This window comes from Bos indicus, chromosome X (genome assembly GCF_029378745.1).
Source record: "Bos indicus isolate NIAB-ARS_2022 breed Sahiwal x Tharparkar chromosome X, NIAB-ARS_B.indTharparkar_mat_pri_1.0, whole genome shotgun sequence".
Taxonomy (NCBI): Eukaryota; Metazoa; Chordata; class Mammalia; order Artiodactyla; family Bovidae; genus Bos; species Bos indicus.
The window spans coordinates 92257385-92277563 of NC_091789.1; the positions used below are offsets into that span (position 1 = coordinate 92257385).

Below are 20179 nucleotides of genomic sequence, written 5' to 3' on the forward strand. Positions count from 1 at the left end.
GTGCTCTTGCTGGAGAAGCCACCCCTGCAAGATTGTCTTGTGTGGAGGCGGGGTGGGGGAGGTATCCTCCATGTGCCATGGCTGCCAGCAGGAGAGTGTTTTTGGCATCTTGGGAAAGCAGTCAAGAGTAGAAGGGGACTGGAACTGCCACCCCCACAGCTCAGGAAAGAGGCCATTCCCACCCTGTGCCTCTCCTCCAGCCCTGTCTTGGGGAAGCTACACAGAAGCCTCCAGAAGCCATGGTAGGTCCTTGGATATTCTGTCCCTCTAAGGGGACTAGGTCTTGTTTGGATTTGCAGTGTTAGTTAGGACGTTCTTTATTTTCCAGACTAGGTTCTTACCTTCTGTCAAGGCAGGAAATGCCATCACTGTCCCTGGCAGTGTAGTAGCCTGGAATAAAGAAACGAGGCAGTATCCAAAAAAAAAAAAATCCATAAGGAAGAGAAAAAACATTCACAGTACTGTCCTGTATTTATTGATACTGTAAGTTTATGTCATCTCTTTACAAGAGGAGTTATTTGTCAGTAGCTACATCAGTATTGTTTTATGTGATACAAACACTATAGATGTTTTACATTTTATTAACACTAGATATGACAAATGAAAAGATAATGTAAAAAAGAAATTCATATTTATTTACACTTATGATTCATGCCCTGATAATGAAGAAACAGCAATATGATTGCTTTATGGTAGCTCAGCCTATATGCTAATGAGTGAATTGTTTTAAAATTTTTGTGGCATACAGTATAATAGTCATATTCATAATCAGTATCAAGCATTTTTACTTTAAAAAACAGGTCTGATGACTGGCTTATATGTAGTTTTCCCATTTACAAGACAGAGTGAGGTATCCCTTACAATAATGTAATTCTTTCAGAGCAAAGTTGTAAAACAGTAAGAAAACTAACACACTAATAATTTCATATTAAATATCACTCATCTTCTGCCTATGTAAGGATAGGCTGTCCATTGCAATACATCTTGCACACAGTATTTTCTATACGATGCATACCTAGAAGATGAGAATGGCTAAAACACATCCCATACAGTTCTTGTCATACAGTTATTAGATTTTCTTTTTTATTTATTTATTTATTTATTTATTTATTTATTATTATTTTTTTTTATTTTTTTTTTTAAATTTTATTTTATTTTTAAACTTTACATAATTGTATTAGTTTTGACAAATAGTTATTAGATTTTCACATGAAGACATGCAAAACACATACACAACAGATATGTTTGATAACCATAAGGCATGATGATTCTTTGCTAAAGTGGATGTGGATCATCATGAAGGTTTTCATGCTTGTCTTTGTGTTGAGTAGATTGGGGAGGAAGAGGAAAAGGAGGAGTTCGTCTTGCTGTCTCCGGGGAAGCAGAGGTGAAGGAAATGGAAGGGAAGGCAGGAGAGGCAGGTACACATGGTGTAACTTTATGGAAACACATCGTGATCTCTGAGTTTTTTGCTTTTTCTTTCTTCCAAAAATGCTTCTATAGTGTACCAACCATTCTTCCACCATTTGCTTTAGTTTCAGTGCCTGTATCATAGAAGATGCTATATTATAAAAGAAGTCAAAAGCAGTCTTGAGCAGTCTGCCAGATTGTCTAATGTCAGTTTGTTTTCTTTCTTTTTTTTATTCTTTTTAATTCATTTTTTTAATTTTTTTTTATTTTTTATTTTTTTGGATTCATTTTGATATTTGGCAAAACTAATACAATTATGTAAGGTTTAAAAATAAAATAAAATTAATTAAAAAAAAATAAAAATAAAATATCAAAAAAAAATAATTCATTTGTTTTAATTGGAGGCTAATTACTTTACAATATTGCATTGGTTTTGCCACACATTGACATGAGTCCACCACGGACGTACATGTGTTCCCCATCCTGAACCTCCCTCGCCATCCCATCCCTCTGGGTCAACCCAGTGCACCAGCCCTGAGCATCCTGTATCATTCATCAAACCTGGACTGGCGATTCATTTGACATATGATAATATACATGTTTCAATGCCATTCTCCCAAATTATCCCACCCTCGCCCTCTCCCACAGGGTCCAAAAGACTGTTCTATACATCTGTGTCTCTTTTGCTGTCTCGCATACAGGGTTATCGTTACCATCTTTCTAAATTCCATATATATGCATTAGTATACTGTATTGGTGTTTTTCTTTCTGGCTTACTTCACTCTGTATAATAGGCTCCAGTTTCATCCACCTCATTAGAACTGATTCAAATGTATTCTTTTTAATGGCTGAGTAATATTCCATTGTGTATATGTACCACTGCTTTCTTATCCATTCGTCTGCTGATGGGCATCTAGGTTGCTTCCATGTCCTGGCTATTATAAACAGTGCTGTGATTAACATTGGGGTACACGTGTCTCTTTCAATTCTGGTTTCCTCGGTGTGTATGCCCAGCAGTGGGATTGCTGGGTTGTATGGCAGTTCTATTTCCAGCTTTTAAACGAATCTCCACACTGTTCTCCATAGTGGCTGTACTAGTTTGCATTCCCACCAACAGTGTAAGAGGGTTCCCTTTTCTCCACACCCTCTCCAGCATTTATTGCTTGTAGACTTTTGGATCTTAGCCATTCTGACTGGCGTGAAATGGTACCTCATTGTGGTTTTGATTTGCATTTGTCTGATAATGAGTGCTGTTGAGCATCTTTCCATGTGTTTATTAGCCATCTGTATGTCTTCTTTGGAGAAATGTCTATTTAGTTCTTTGGTTCATTTTCTGATTGGGTTGTTTATTTTTCTGGAATTGAGCTGCAGGAGTTGATTGTATATTTTTGAGATTAGTTGTTTGTTGCTTCACTTGCTATTATTTTCTCCCATTCTGAAGGCTGTATTTTCACCTTGCTTATAGTTTCCTTTGTTGTGCAGAAGCTTTTAAGTTTAATTAGGTCCCATTTGTTTATTTTTGCTGTTGTTTCCAGTATTCTGGGAGGTGGGTCATAGAGGATCCTGCTGTGATTTATGTTGGAGAGTGTTTTGCCTATATTCTCCTCTAGGAGTTTTATAATTTCTGGTCTTATGTTTAGATCTTTAATCCGTTCTGAGTTTATTTTTGTGTATGGTGTTAGAAAGTGTTAGAGCTTCATTCTTTACAAGTGGTTGACCAGTTTTCCCAGCACCACTTGTTAAAGAGATTGTCTTTTCTCCATTGTATATTCTTGCCTCCTTTGTCAAGGATAAGATGTCCATGCTGCTGCTGCTGCTGCTGAGTTGCTTCAGTTGTGTCCGACTCCTAGCAACCCCATGGACTGCAGCCTACCAGGCTCCTCTGTCCATGGGATTTTCCAGGCTAGAGTACTGGAGTGGGTTGCCATTGCCTTCTCTCAAGGTGTCCATAGGTGTGTGGATTTATCTCCAGGCTTTCTATTTTGTTCCATTGATGTATTTTTCTGTCTTTGTGCCAGTACCATACTGTCTTTATGACTGTGGCTTTGTAGTAGAGCCTGAAGTCAGGCAGGTTGATTCCTCCAGTTCCACTCTTCTTTCTCAAGATTTTTTTGGCTATTCGAGGTTTTTTGTATTTCCATACAAATTGTGAAATTATTTGTTCTAGCTCTGTGAAAAATACCGTTGGTAGCTTGATAGGGATTGCATTGAATCTATAGATTGCCTTGGGTAGTATACTCATTGTCACTATATTAATTCTTCTAATCCATGAACATGGTATATTTCACCATCTATTAGTGTCCTCTTTGATTTCTTTCACCAGTGTTTTATAGTTTTCTATATATACGTTTTTTCTTTATTTAGGTAGATATATTCCTAAGTATTTTATTCTTTTCATTGCAATGGTGAATGGAATTGTTTCCTTAATTTCTCTTTATGTTTTCTCATGATTAGTGTATAGGAATGCAAGGGATTTGTGTGTATTGATTTTATATCCTGCAATGTTACTATATTCATTGATTAGCTCTAGCAATTTTCTGGTGGAGTCTTTAAGTTTTTCTACACAGAGGATCATGTCATCTGCAAACAGTGAGAGTTTTACTTCTTGTTTTCCAATCTGGATTCCTTTTATTTCCTTTTTCTGCTCTGATTGCTGTGGCCAAAACTTCCAAAACTATGTTGAATAGTAGTAGTGAGAGTGGGAACCCTTGTCTTGTTCCTGACTTTAGGGGAAATGCTTTCAGTTTTTCACCATTGAGGATAATGTTTGCTGCGGGTTTGTGATATATAGCTTTTATTATGTTGAGGTATGTTGCTTCTCTGCCTGCTTTCTTGAGGGTTTTTATCATAAATGGATGTTGAATATTGTCAAAGGGTTTCTCTGCATCTATTAAGACAATCATATGCTTTTTATTTTTCAATTTGTTAATGTGGTGTATTACATTGATTGATTTGTGGATATTGAAGAATCCTTGCATCCCTGGGATAAAGACCACTTCGTCATGATATATGATCTTTTTAATGTGTTGTTGGATTGTTTGCTAGAATTTTGTTAAGGATTTTTGCATCTATGTTCATCAGTGATATTGGGCTGTATTTTCCTTTTTTTGTGTGACATCTTTGTCAGGTTTTGGTATTAGGGTGGTGGTGGCCTCCTAGAATGAGTTTGGAAGTTTACCTTCCTCTGCAATTTTCTGAAAGAGTTTGAGTAGGATAGGTGTTAGCTCTTCTCTACATTTTTGGTAGAATTCAGCTGTGAAGCCGTCTGGTCCTGTGATTTTGTTTGCTGGAAGATTTCTGATTACAGTTTCAATGTCCGTGCTTGTGATGGGTCTGTTAAGATTTTCTATTTCTTCCTGGTTCAGTTTTGGAAAGTTGTACTTTTCTAAGAATTTGTCCATTTCTTCCAAGTTGTCCATTTTACTGGCATATAGTTGCTGATAGTAGTCTCTTATGATCCTTTGTATTTCTGTGTTGTCTGTTGTGATTTCTCCATTTTCATTTCTAATTTTATTGATTTGATTTTTCTGCCTTTGTTTCTTGATGAGTCTGGCTAATGGTTTGTCAATTTTATGTATCCTTTCAAAGAACCAGCTTTTGGCTTTGTTGATGTTTTCTGTGGTCTCTTTTGTTTCTTTTGCATTTATTTGTGCCCTAATTTTTAAGATTTCTTTCCTTCTACTAACCCTGGGGTTCTTCATTTCTTCCTTTTCTAGTTGCTTTAGGTGTAGGGTTAGGTTATTTATTTGACTTTTTTCTTGTTTCTTGAGGTATGCCTGTATTGCTATGACCTTTCCCCTTAGCACTGCTTTTACAGTATCCCACAGGTTTTGGGTTGTTGTGTTTTCATTTTCATTCGTTTGTATGCATATTTTGATTTCTTTTTTGATTTCTTCTGTGATTTGTTGGTTATTCAGCAGCGTGTTGTTCAGCCTCCATATGTTGGAATTTTTAATAGTTTTTCTCCTGTAATTGAGATCTAATCTTACTGTATTGTGGTTAGAAAAGATGCCTGGAATGGTTTCAGATTTTTTGAATTTACCAAGGCTAGATTTATGGCCCAGGATGTGATCTGTCCTGGAGAAGGTTCCGTGTGCACTTGAGAAAAAGATGAAATTCATTGTTTTGGGGTGAAATGTCCTATAGATATAAATTAGGTCTAATTGGTCTATTGTATCATTTAAAATTTGTGTTTCCTTGTTAATGTTCTGTTTAGTTGATCTATCCATAGGTGTGAGTGGAGTATTAAAGTCTCCCACTATAATTGTGTTATTGTTAATTTCTCCTTTCATACTTGTTAGCATTTGTCTTACATATTGTGGTGCTCCTATGTTGGGTGCATATATATTTATAGTTGTTATATCTTCTCCTTGGATGGATCCTTTGATCATTATGTAGTGTCCTTCTTTGTCTCTTTTCATAGCCTTTGTTTTAAAGTCTATTTTATCTGATATGAGTATTGCTACTCCTGCTTTCTTTTGGTCCCTATTTGCATGGAAAATCTTTTTCCAGCCCTTCACTTTCAGTCTGTATGTGTCCTCTGTTTTGAGGTGGGTCTCTTGTAGACAACATATACAGGGGTCTTGTTTTTGTATCCATTCAGCCAGTCTTTGTCTTTTGGTTGGGGCATTCAACCCATTTATGTTTAAGGTAATTATTGATAAGTATGATCCCGTTGCCATTTACTTTATTGTTTTGGGTTCGAGTTTATACACCCTTTCTGTGTTTCCTGTCTAGAGAAGATCCTTTAGCATGTGTTGGAGAGCTGGTTTTGTGGTGCTGAATTCTCTCAGCTTTTGCTTGTCTGTAAAGCTTTTGATTTCTCCTTCATGTTTGAATGAGATCCTTGCTGGGTACAGTAATCTGGGCTGTAGGTTATTTTCTTTCATCACTTTAAGTATGTCCTGCTGTTCCCTCCTGGCCTGAAGAGTTTCTATTGAAAGATCAGCTGTTATCCTTATAGGAATCCCCTTGTGTGTTATTTGTTGTTTTTCCGTTGCTGCTTTTAATATTTGTTCTTTGTGTTTGATCTTTGTTAATTTGATTAATATGTGTCTTGGGGTGTTTCGCCTTGGGTTTATCCTGTTTGGGACTCTCTGGGTTTCTTGGACTTGGGTGATTATTTCCTTCCCCATTTTAGGGAAGTTTTCAACTATTATCTCCTCAAGTATTTTCTCATGGTCTTTCTTTTTGTCTTCTTCATGATTCAAATATTGGGGCATTTAATATTGTCCCAGAGGTCTCGGAGATTGTCCTCATATCGTTTAATTCGTTTTTCTTTTTTCCTCTCTGTTTCATTTATTTCTACCATTCTATCTCCTACCTCACTTATCCTATCTTCTGCCTCCATTATTCTACTGTTGGTTCCCTCCAGAGTGTTTTTTATCTCATTTATTGCATTATTTATTATATATTAGCTCCTTGTTAAACCTTTCTTGCATATTCTCAATCCTTGTCTCCAGATTATTTATCTGTAACTCCATTTTGTTTTCAAGATTTTGGATCATTTTCTCTATCGTTATTTGGAATTCTTTATCAGGTAGATTCCCTATCTCTTCCTCTTTTGTTTGGTTTTGTGGGCACTTATCCTGTTCCTTTACCTGCTGGGTATTTCTCTGCCTTTTCATCTTGTTTATATTGCTGTGTTTGGGGTGGCCTTTCCATATTCTGGCAGTTTGTGAAGTTTTCTTTATTGTGGAGTTTCCTCACTGTGGGTGGGGTTGGACAGGTGGCTTGTCAAGGTTTCTTGGTTAGGGAAGCTTGTGTTGGTGTTCTGGTGGGTGGAGTTGGATTTGTTCTCTCTGGAGTGCAATGAAGTGTCCAGTAATGAGTTATGAGATGTCAGTGGGTTTGGTGTGACTTTGGGCAGCCTGTATATTGAAGCTAAGGGGTATGTTCCTGTGTTGCTGGAAAATTTGTGTGGTATGTCTTGCTCTGGAACTTGTTGGCCCTTGGGTGGTGCTTGGTTTCAGTGTAGGTATGGAGGTGTTTGATGAGCTCCTGTCAGTTAATGTTCCCTGGAGTCAGGAGTTCTCTGGTGTTCTCAGGATTTGGACTTAAGCCTCTTGCCCCTGGTTTTCGGTCTTATTCTTACAGTAGCCTCAAGACTTCTCCATCTATACAGCACTGATGATAAAACATCTAGGTTAAAGATAAAAAGTTTCTCCACAGTGAGGGACACCCAGAGAGGTTCATAGAGTTACATGGAGAAGAGAATAGGGAGGAGGGAGATAGAGGTGACCAGGAGGAGAGGAAGGGGAATCAAAAGAGGAGAGAGCAAGCTAGCCAGTAATCACTTCCTTATGTGCTCTCCACAGTCTGGACCGCTCAGAGGTGTTCACGGAGTTATACAGAAAAGAGAATAGGGAGGAAGGAGACAGAAGTGGCCAGGAACATAAAGGGGGAAATCAAAAGGAGAGAGACAGATCCAGCCAGTAATCAGTTCCCTAAGTGTTCTGTATAGTCCAGAACACACAAAGAGATCCACAGAGTTGGGTAGAGAAGAGAAGGGGGAGGGAGGAGATAGAGGCGACCTGGTGGAGAAAAAGGAGAGTCCAAAGGGGGAGAGAGCAGTCAAGCCAGTAATCTCGCTCCCAAGTAAAAATGGGTACTGAAGATTGGGTTCTTAAATGTACAAAATTGATAACAAATACCAAAAAGCAAAGATTAAAAATCTAGACTAGAGGTTGGATTCTCAAAAATACAATATTAAAGAAAAAAACAAAGTCAAAAAAATATAAAATATATATATATGAAGTTTGCTTTAAAAAATAGGGTCTTTTTTTTTTTTTTTTTGCAAAGTAATAGTAAGCCTGGTAGGCTGCAGTCCATGGGGTTGCTAAGAGTCGGACACGACTGAGAGACTTCACTTTCACTTTTCGCTCTCATGCATTGGAGAAGGAAATGGCAACCCACTCTAGTGTTCTTGCCTGGAGAATCTAGGGATGGGGGAGCCTGGTGGGCTGCTGTCTAAGGGGCCGCACAGAGTCGGACATGACTGAAGCAACTTAGCAGCAGTAACAGCAGCAGTAGGTTATAAAAATGAAAATTAAAGGAGTAATAGAGGAATTAAAAATAAAAAAATTTTTAATTTAAAAAATGCTAATAGAAAAATATATCTAGGACTTTCTCTGGTGGTGGTGTGGACAGTGTGGGGTCAGTTCATTTTCAGATAGTTCCTTAATCTGGTTTATTCTTCTCAAAATCTGTAGGCCCCTTCCTATGTAGTTGGTGCTAACTACAGGGTTTTAATCTATTGCACCTGTCACTTCCAAAGTGGTTCCCTCTGTTTATGTTAGCTTCTTCTGTTTGCTGGTCTCTTCAGTGTTTAATTTCCACCCTGACACAAGGGGGCGGTGGTTGACACTTTTTTAGGCTCACTTGTTCATTCGTGCTATGGGAAGGGAGGAACACTGCAAACAAATAACACACGTGTGCTCGCAGTGTCTCGGCCACACTGGGTTTGCCCCTGCTCACAGTGTGTGTGCTTTCCCTGTCTACCCTGCTTAGGCTCTAGGTTGCTCTGCTAGGAACTGTCTGAGGCTGGCCCTGGTTGTATGCACTTCCCAGGTCTAAGCTGCTCAGGTTCAGGTACTCGGGTACTCCACAAAGGCACAGACTTGGTTGGGGCTGCATTTTGTGCCCTTCCCAGGTCCAAGCAGCTCAGGTGACCAGGTGCTTGGCGAGCGTGGTCTCTGTGACTTATCGCCTCCCCTGTCCCTGCCACTTGGTTTTCTGGGTGTACAACTGGTGTGCCTTCTCAGGTGTGCCGTGTGTCTCTTCTGGGGAGCTGATCTCTGGCTGCAACCCTCCCGGCAGATATCAACCATCCAGAATCCTAAGAAGTCTTGGTTAGCAACGAAGCCTGCTTGCAGTTTGGTAGATGATGCCTCTCTGGGGCCGTGATTGCCCCCTTCCAGCTCTGGCTACCCTCGCCTGCCTGTCTCTGGTGGGGGGTGGGCTGGTCCACAGCCAACTAGCTCTGCTCAGTCCTTTGTTCTGTGAGAGGGCCTGGCAGTGTCGTAGGTTAGGGCTTTTCACGGGATAGCTATCCCACAGTCTGGATTGCTGTCTCAAGTTAGTTCCCTCAGATTGCCCTCGGGGCATTCAGGACCGGTCCTTACTCTAAGCAATGCAGCCCTGCCCAGCCCCAGCTTGCTAGTGGCGGATACAGGCATCTGTGCTGCTTCTCCACTGGGGGAGTTACCGTTGGGCACATAATCTGTGGGTTTTAATTATTTATTTACTTTTCCTCCTGGTTATGCCTGAGGTTCCAGGGCTCGCCACAGACTCGTCAGTGAGAGTGTTTCCTGGTGTTTGGAAACTTCTCTCTTTTTTAAGACTCTCTTCCTGGGACAGATCTCCATCCCTACCTCTTTGTCTCTCTTTTTATCTTTTATATTTTTTCCTACCTCCTTTCGAAGACAATGGGCTGCTTTTCTGGGTGCCTGATGTCCTCTGCCAGCAATCAGAAGTTGTTTTGTGGAATTTACTCAGCGTTCAAATGTTCTTTTGATGAATTTGTGGGAGAGAAAGTGGTCTCCCTGTCCTATTCCTCCGCCATCTTAGGACCACCCCCTCCAGTTTGTTTTCTAACTCTGCTTCTTCTGCGTCTTCTTGTATTCTTCCTCCTCATTGTCAGGCATTGGTTGGGAAGTAGGCACTCATCTCCATCAGGTAGTCTTCTGTGAATTCCTCTGGTGTGGTGTCTATTAGCACTTGAATTTTTCCAAGATCCATATCTTGAAACCCTTATCCCCTGCACCCCTTTTTTTTTTTTTTTGCCACATCTACAACTTCCTGATTTCCTTGATGGGCTCTGTCATAAATCCTGTGAAGTCATACACAACATCTGCACAGTTTTCTCCAGCAGGATTTTATTGTTTTGGGGCTTGATGGCTTTTGTGGCTTTTTCTGTAACAATAATGGCATCTTCAATAATGTAATCCTTTCAGACTTTAAAGATGTCCTCTCTATTGGAGTTCTCTTCCATAGTGTTGACAATCATTTCCATAGAGGACTGTGTGTAATGAGCCTTAAAAGTCCTTATGACCACCTGATTTAGAGGCTTAAATAGAGATACATTGTTTGGGGGCACTTGAATTACTTTAATGCCTTTAAGTTTAACACCTGGGGTTCTGGGTGGCCAGGGTATATTGTCCAAGATCAAAAGAACTTTAAAAGACAGTCTCTTACTGGAAAGGTACTTCTTTATCTCAGAGACAAAGCATCGATGGAACCAATCCAGGAAAAGAGTTCTGATTCTTCAGGCCTTCTTGCTGTACAATCAAAAGACTGGCAGCTGGTGTTTATCTTTTCCCATCAAGGCTTCCCTGGTGGCTAAAATGGTAAAAAATCTGCCTGCAATGCAGGAGACACGGGTTAGATCCCTGGGTCAGGAAGATCCCCTGTGGAAGGAAATGGCAACCCACTCCAATATGCTTACCTGGAGAATCCCATGGACAGAGGAGCCTGGAGGACTAGAGTCCATGGGATCTCAAAGAGTTGAGACTAACACACTGAGGTCTCAGGATTAGCATCTTTATAGATAAGGGCAGTCCAGTTCATAAACTCAGCTCCTTTTGAACAAAACAGTAGCATTAGCATATCCATTTCTGCCTTAAATCCTGGTACTTGCTTCTCTTCCTTACTAATAAATGTCTTTTCTTAAATTTTTTCCCCAGAATAGGGCACGTTTGTCTGTATTCAAAAGCTGTTCAGGCAGGTATCCCTCTCCTCAGTGATTTTTCTACATGGTATCTGGAACTCATCTGCTGCCGCCTGGTGGGTACAAGCTGCTTCTCCTCTTGACATTTTAAGGCTTCCCTGATAGCTCAGTTGGTAAAGAATCCACCTGCAATGCAGGAGACCTGGGTTGGATCCCTGGGTTGGGAAGATCCCCTGGAGAAGGGAAAGGCTACCCACTCCAGTGTTCTGGCCTGGAGAATTCCTTGGACTACACAGAATCGGACATGACTGAGCATCCGTCAGTCAATCCTGACATCCCTGCCTTCAATCCTGGTGCTTGCTTGTCTTCCTTACTAATAAATGTCTTTTTTCACATATTTCCGGCAGAATAGGGCACTTTTGTTTATTCAAAACCTCTTCAGGCAGATACCCCTCTCCTCAGTGATTCCTCTACATACCTGGAACTCATCTGCTGCCCCCTGGTGGGTACAAGCTGCTTCTCTTGACATTTTAAAAGCCAAACAAACCTCTTTCTTAAAATTATCAGACCTTTCTGTACTGACATTACATTCTCCAGCTTTAGATTCTTCACCTTCCTTTTGCTTTAGGTTGTTGTAGAAAGACTTTGCTTTTCCTTGAATCATATAGAGAAGCTTTTGGTATGCCTTTCTCAGAGCAATCCTGCATCTACATTAAAGCTGCATTTTCAAGATGAGATAAGGTGTTTCATAAAAAGTGCAAGGTTTTCATGCCTGTTGGTATAGCCGCAGTGACAGCTTCATCTGTTTCTTTTTTTTTTTTTTAATGCAGTAGTCCTTATTGCTGGATTTAGTTGCCTTGAGATGGTGGACAACCACAGCCGCAGACCTCAACCTATAGCACATATCAAACAATTCAACTTTTTGTTGTAATGCGATGGCTTTTCTCTGCTTCTTGGGAGCACTTCCAGCATCACTAGTGGTTTGGTTTGGTTCATGGTGTTATTCAAGGTTTACAGTATTGCACTAAGCATGATGAAAAATACATGAGGACCACAGAAGATGACTTGTTACTTCAATACACAATTTGTTGGAGAAACAAACTGCTCACACAGAGATGATTAATATCACATGGTGTTTTAAGCAGATACCTGCATCACTTGAGCTCATTGAAATTGCAAAAGGAGGTGGGTATGAAGTGATTGCAGTTGTGCAGTATGGATGACAGTTAAATCTATGCAGTTATAATTTATTTCTGACTTTTCCCATGTGCTTACATTTCTCTTGACTGTGAACAGCGGCATGTATTATTGTAACTGTGTGCATAAGTTTTGATAAATTGAACCTTTTTATAATAGATTTTGGAGAAGGCAATGGCACCCCACTCCAGTACTCTTGCCTGGAAAATCCCATGGGCGGAGGAGCCTGGTAGGCTGAAGTCCATGGAGTCTCAAAGAGTCGGACACGACTGAGCAACTTCACTTTCACTTTCATGCATTGGAGAAGGAAATGGCAACCCACTGCAGTGTTCCTGCCTGGAGAATCCCAGGGACAGGGGAGCCTGGTGGGCTGCCGTCTGTGGGTTGCACAGAGTTGGACACCACTGAAGTGACTTAGCAGCATAATAGATTTGCATACATTTTATGATAGTAAATAGCAAAAGAGACTATTATCTACACATTTTTGATGAATTCAGGACATACCTAACAGTTTCTAAACATTTTGATATTTCTAGGTTACACGGTTCATCTGTGAGTTTTTCAGATAAATAGTTGCAAATCCCAATAATTTTTTTCAATAGATTTTTTGAAAATAATCCATGTGTAAGTGGGCCAGTGTGGCTCAAACCAATGTTGATCAAGGGTCAATTGTACATTGAAATGGCTTAACAGCCCACCTCAACCCCCAGGGACACTTTTCACTTATCTGTACCTAAACCCCATGAACTGAATCTGGGTGCTCCCTCATTCTCTCGAGATCAGATAAAATGGTCTTAGGTACCTGTATCCAACAGAGCCTTAAAAGTCTGATCTCTCCCTTCGCCAAAGTTCTCCAGCATACTCAGAGGGGGCGTGCATGGCCTTTGGTCCCTTTTGGGAACAGGGACCCCCCTGCTCCACCCCAATAATTTCTTCAAAGGGGTCAATTTCAGAATACAAGGGAAGGGAGGGACAAGGTGTGGAGTGAGAGGGAGGCTAAAGGCCAGAAGGCACGTCTTTATGTTTAGTTTATAACAATGAAACAGCTGCTTGGGCCTCAACCAAAGGTTCTCTTGTTTTCAATATGCCCAGAGCTCTGTATCAGATGGCAAGGTCCTTGTGACTGATGCCATCTCTTTCAGATTTGAGGATGCCTTGATTCTGTTCAGTTCATTTGCTCAGTCATGTCCGACTCTTTGTGACCCCATTAATGGCAGCACGCCAGGCCTCCCTGTCCATCACCAACTCCCAGAGTTCACCCAAACCCATGTCCATTGAGTCGGTGCCATCTAACCATCTCATCCTCTGTCGTCCCCTTCTCCTCCTGCCCTCAATCTTTCCCAGCATCAGGGTCTTTTCAAATGAGTCAGCTCTCCGCATCAGGTGGCCAAAGTATTGGAGTTTCAGCTTCAACATCAGTCCTTCCAATGAATATTCAGGATTGATTTCCTTTAGGATGGACTGGTTGGATCTCCTTGCAGTCCAAGGGACTCTCAAGAGTCTTCTCCAACACCATAGTTCTAAAGCATCAATTCTTTGGCGCTCAGCTTTCTTCACAGTCCAACTCTCACACCCGTACATGACCACTGGAAAAACCATAGCCTTGACTAGATGGACCTTTGTTGACAAAGTAATGTCTCTGTTTTTCAATATGGTGTCTAGATTGGTCATAACTTTCCTTCCAAGGAGCAAGCATCTTTTAATTTCATGGCTTCAGTCACCATCTGCAGTGATTTTGGAGCCCAGAAAAATAAAGTCAGCCACTGTACTGTTTCCCCATCTATTTCCCATGAACTGATGAGACTGGATGCCATGATCCTAGTTTTCTGCATGTTGAGCTTTAAGCCAACCTTTTCACTCTCCTCTTTCACTTTCATCAAGAGGCTGTTTAGTTCTTCACTTTCTGCCATAAGGGTGGTGTCATCTGCATATCTGAGGTTATTGATATTTCTCCCAGCAATCTTGATTCCAGCTTGTGCTTCATCCAACCCAGTGTTTCTCATGATGTACTCTGCATAGAAGTTAAAAAAGCAGGGTGACAATATACAGCCTTGACGTACTCCTTTTCCTATTTGGAACCAGGCTGTTGTTCCATGTCCAGTTCTAAGTGTTGCTTCCTGACATGCATACAGGTTTCTCAAGAGGCAGGTCAGGTGGTCTGGTATTCCCATCTCTTTCAGAATTTTCCACAGTTTATTGTGATTCACACAGTCAGAGGCTTTGGCATAGTCAGTAAAGCAGATATAGATGTTTTTCTGGAACTTTCTTGCTTTTTCGATGATCCATCATATTTTGGCAATTTGATCTCTTGATTCTGTAGCCATGGCCATATTGCTTTCTAGTCATACACATTGGCTAGCTTAGGCATTACTAGTGCAGTTGTTGCTGTTGTTCAGTCACTAGTCATGTCCCACTCTTTGTGACTCCATAGATTGCAGCACGCCAGGCTCCTCTGTCCTCCACTACATCCCAGAGTTTGCTTAAATTCATGTTCATTGAGTTGGTGATACAATCTAACCATCTCATCCTCTGTCATTCCCCTCTCTTCCTGCCTTCAATCTTTTCATCATTAGGGTCTTTTTTTAGTGAGTCAGCAGTTCACATCAGGTATCCAAAGTATTGGAGCTTCAGCTTCAGCATCAGTCCTTCCAATGAGTATTCAGGGTTGACTTGTTTTAGGATTGACTAGTTTGATTTCCTTGCAGTCCAAGGGACTCTCAAGGCTGTGATCCATGAAGGGGAACTAGTGCAATGGCAATCTTTAAAGATGTTCACTTCAGTTTGGGGCGTTTGCTACCCATGTTCATGATAGTGGGAGAGGAAAAAGTTTTTTTCCAGGTTCTTAGGGTCCCTGGCAGGATCTAAAAATTAAACTGACAGAGACAGATTAACAGAGAAAACCGTACACATTTGTTTGTAAGTTTTACATGACACGGGAGCCTTCATAAGGAAAGGAAGACACAAAGAAACAGTTAGACTTCAGGAGTTCTGGGCTGGGTTTGGTGAAGACTGGATGGTTGTGGAGGAATATGATAAGTCAGAGAGTGTGAGGGAAGTTTAGTTAACTGGGAGAGACTTAGCACAAACTGTTTCTTAGGGTCCCTTTGGTTTTCTGAGATAAGGATGCTCCTTTCCTCTCAGTGTAAGCAGGGAACCTTTCACATGAAGGTTTAATGACCTGTTTCAGGGAAGAAGGGCAGGGGGAAAGATCAGAGTGACCTCTCAAAGTGCTTCATTTTAAAGTATTCAATATAACAAGGTGCATATTTGGGAGTAGCACATCCTGAAACACATCTGTAATACTATATCTTAAGTTTTTGCTCACTTTTAAGATAAAGTGTCTACGGAAATTTTTCAGGGCAGTGGGGTTGATCTCAAAAGGGGAGATGGGTGGGAAGTTCAAGGGAGAGGGGATATATGTTCATCTATGGCTGATTCATGTTGATATTTACCAGAAAACAACAAAATTATGTAAAGCAATTATCCTTCAATTAAAAACAAATTAAAATTGAAAAAAAAATTTATCTAGAATTTTTTGGGTCAGTTTCTCACTTGGCAGTAGGTCATCTTCATCAGCGTTATAGATCCAGTATAGGACAGTAAGAGCCCAGATGCCAGTCACAGCCTCATCTGTGGTTTCATCCAGAAGTTTGTCTTGGTGAAATCTCCCCAAGAAACTGAAATTATAGCATGCAGGATCTACTGCAGAAAACCTCTTGAGTCCTTTGGTGTGGTTTCTCAATGGATCTGAGGTAGGCATGTAGGCATGATAGACTGTAGAGGGACTGAGCCATAAGACGTTTCAGTTCTTCCCGTTCTTTTGCAACAAGCGTCACATCCCCTCCTGCTCCTTCGTTGCTCAACCGTCCAGCCAAAGCTGTAACCATGTGCCTGGCTTCTGCTCATACTGGTCATGAGTTTCTGTCCCCCTGCCCTGTGTATGGATGCTCACCTCTGAAACTATTCTCTGAGTAAGTGTTGTGAACCATTTCTGACCTTCCCCAACTCTTAGTACAGGCATCCCTCATTTTAATTGTGCTTTGTTTTATTGTGCTTTACAGATATCTTGAGCTTTTTCTTTTTTTCAGTTCTTTTCTATCATAGTTTATTACAAGATATTGAATATATTTTCCTATGCTGTATAGTACGTGCTTGTTGTTTATCTATTTTAGGTATGGTATGTGCATCTCTTAATCCCATACTCCCAGTTAACCCTGCCCACTTTGGTAGCCATTAAGTTTGCGTTCTGTGTCTGCTTCTGTATTGTGTTTTATTTTTTTTTTTAACAAATGGAAGGTTTGTGGGCAACCCAGCATTCCGTGAGTCTGCTGGCACCATTTTTCCAATAGCATTTCCTCTCTGTGTCACATTACAGTAATTTTTGCAATATTCCAAACTTTCTCATTATTATTATAATTGTTTTGATGATCTATAACCAGTGATCTTTGATGTTACTATCAATCCATGAGTCTAGGATTGCAAACTTAGATGATAAATATGTGTTCAGACTGCCCTGCTTCCTGTCTCTCTCCCTCTCCTCAGGCCTCTCTTTTCCTGAGACATAATAATATTGAAATTAGGCCAGTTGATAAACTTACAGTTGCCTCTTAAGTGTTCAATTGAAAGGGAGAGTCTCTTACTTTAAAACAAAAGCTAGAAATGATTAAACTTAGTGAGTAAGGCGCATCAGAAGTTGAGGTAGGCTGAAAGCCAGGCCTCTTGTACCAGTCAGTGAAGTTGTAAATGCAAATGAAAAGTTCTTGAAGGAAATTCAAAGTGCTGTTCCAGTGAACACATAAGTGATAAGAAAGAAACAGCCTTATAGCTGATACGGAGAAGCTTTTAGTGGTCTGGATAGAAGATCAAACCAATCACAACATTCCCTTAACCCAAAGCTTAATCCAGAGCAAGGCTGTAACTCTTTTCAGGTCTGTGAAGCCTGAGAGAAGTGAAGGAAGCTGCAGAAGAAAAGTTTGAAACTAGCAGAGGTTGGATCATGAGGGTTAAGGAAAGCTGTCTCTGGAACATAAAAGCGCAAGATGAAGAAGCAAGTGCTAATGTAGAAGCTGCAGCAACTTATCCAGAAGATCTAGTTAGAATAACTAATAAAGATGGCTACACCAAACAGCAGTTTTTCACTGTACATGAAACAGCTTTATATCAGAGAAAGACACCATCTAGGACTTTGATAGTTGGAGAGAAATGCCTGACTTCAAAGATTCTCAGGACAGGCTGGCTCTTTTTTAGGGGATAATGCAGCTAGTAACTTTAAGAAGAAGCCAGCTGCTCACTGACCATTCTGAAAATCCTAGTGCTCTTAAGAATTATGGTAAATCTACTCTGCCTATCCTCTGTAGGTGGAACAACAAAACCTGGATGGCAGCACATCTGTTTACAACATGGTTTACTGAATATTGTAAGTCCACTGTTGAGAACTATTGCTCAGAAAAGATTGTTTTTGTAATATTACTGCTCACTAGCAATGTAGCAGTACACAAAAGCTATAATGGAGATGTTGTTGTTCTTGCTCAGTTGCTCAGTTGTGTCTGACTCTTTGTGACCCCATAGACTGCAGCATGCCAGGCTTCCCTGTCCTTCACTATTTCCCAGAGCTTGTTCAAATTCATGTCCATTGAATCAGTGATGGACGTCTAACCATCTCATCCTCTATCATCCCCTTCCCGTCCTACCTTCAATTTTTCCCAGCATCAGGGTCTTTTCTAATGAATCGGCTCTTCACATCAGGTGGTGAAAGTATTGCAGCTTCGGCTTCAGCATCAGCCCTTCTAATGAATATTCAGGATGGATTTCCTTTAGGATTGACTGGTTTGATGTCCTTGCAGCCCCAGGGACTCTCAAGAGTCTTTGACTCAAAAGCATCAATTCTTTGGTGCTCAGCCTTCTTTATGGTTCAACTCTCACATCCATACATGACTACAGGAAAAACCATAGCTTTGACTAGACAGACCTTTGTAGGCAAAGTAATGTCTCTGCTTTTTAATATGCTGTCTAGGTTTGTCATAGCTTTCCTTTCAAAGAACAAGAGTCTTTTAATTTCGTGGCTGCAGTCATCATCTGCAGTGATTTTGGACCCCAAGAAAATAATGTCTGTCACCGTTTTCATTGTTTTCCCATGTAGCCCATGGGACTGGATACGATGATCTTTGTTTTTTGAATGTTGAGATTTAAGCCAGCTTTTTCACTGTTCTCTTTCACCTTCATCAAGAGGCTCTTTAGTTCCTCTTTGGTTTCTGCCATAAGGGTGGTGTCATCTGCATATCTGAGGTTATTGATATTTCTCCAGCAATCTTCTTTCCAGCTTGTGCTTCATCCAGCCCAGCATTTCACATGATGTACTCTGCATATAACTTAAATAATCAGGGTGACAATATACAGCCTTTATGTACTCCTTTCCCAATTTACAACCAGTCCGTTGTTCCATGTCCAGTTCTACCTGTTGCTTCTTGGCCTGCATACAGGTTTCTCAGGAGGCAGGTAAGGTGGTCTGGTATTCCTGTCTCTTTAGGAATTTTCCAATTTGTTGTGATCCACACAGTCAAAGGCTTTAGCATAGTCAATGAAGCAGAAGTAGATGTTTTTCTGGAATTCTCTTGCTTTTTCGATGATACAACAGATGTTGGCAATTTAATCTCTGATTATTCTGCGTTTTCTAAATCTATCTTGAACTTCTGGAAGTTCTCAGTTCACATACTGTTGAAGACTGGCTTGGAGAATTTTGAGTATTAGTTTGATAGCATGTGAGTTGAATGCAATTGTACTGTAGTCTGGACATTCTTTGACATTGCCCTTCTTTGGGATTGAAATGAAAATTGACCTTTTCCAGTCCTGTGGCCACTGCTGTTTTCCATATTTGCAGGCATATGAAGTGCAGCACTTTAACAGCATCATCTTTTAGGATTTGAAATGGAGATGTACAATGAGATTAATGTTTTTGTGCCTGCTAGCACAATAGCAGTTCTACAACCCATGGATCAAGGAGTAATTTCAGCTTGCTGCTGCTAAGTCACTTCAGTCGTGTCCTAATCTATGTGACCCCATAGACGGCAGCCCACCAGGCTCCCCCGTCCCTGGGATTCTCCAGGCAAGAACACTGGAGTGGGTTGCCATTTCCTTCTCCAATGCGTGAAAGTGAAGTTGCTCAGTCGTGTCTGACTCTTCTCGACCCCATGGACTGCAGCCTACCAGACTCCTCCGTCCATGGGGTTTTCCAGGCAAGAGTACTGGAGTGGGGTGCTATTGCCTTCTCCGAATTTCAGCTTAAGGCTTATTATTTAAGAAATACATGGCATTGAAACATGTATAATATCATACGTGAAACGAATCACCAGTCCAGGTTCAATGCATGATACCGGATGCTCAGGGTGGGTGCACTGGGATGACCCAGAGGGATGGGATGGGGAGGGAGGTGGGAGGGCGGTTCAGGATGGGGAACACGTGTATACCTGTGGCAGATTTATGTTGATGTATGGCAAAATCAATACAATATTGTAAAGTAATTAGCCTCCAATTAAATAAATTTATATTAAAATAAGTAAATAAATAAAAAAGAAATGCATCTCATAATGTTTTAGCTGCCATAGGTAGTGATTTCTTGGATAGATCTGGGCAAAGGCAATTGAAAATCTTCTGAAAAGGATTCACCATTCTAGATGTCATTAAAAGCATTCATGACTCATGGGAGGAGGAGTCAAAACATCAACATTAACTGGAGTTGGGAAGATGTGGATTCCAAACATCATGGTTGACTTTGAGGGTTTCAGGACTTCACTGAAGGAAGTAACTGCAGATATTAGAAATAGCAAGAGAATTAGAATTTGAAGTAGAGCCTGAAGATGTGACTGAACTGTTGCAATCTCATTGTGAAACTTGAATAGATGAGGAGTT

The 20179-nt window shown here is 40.6% G+C and overlaps 1 protein-coding gene across 3 annotated transcripts in view; it reads left to right on the top strand.

The window, feature by feature from the left end:
• Positions 1–20179, top strand: part of LOC109554881 (zinc finger protein 81) — a 134611-nt gene that overhangs the window by 44113 nt on the left and 70319 nt on the right. The window lies entirely within an intron of this gene.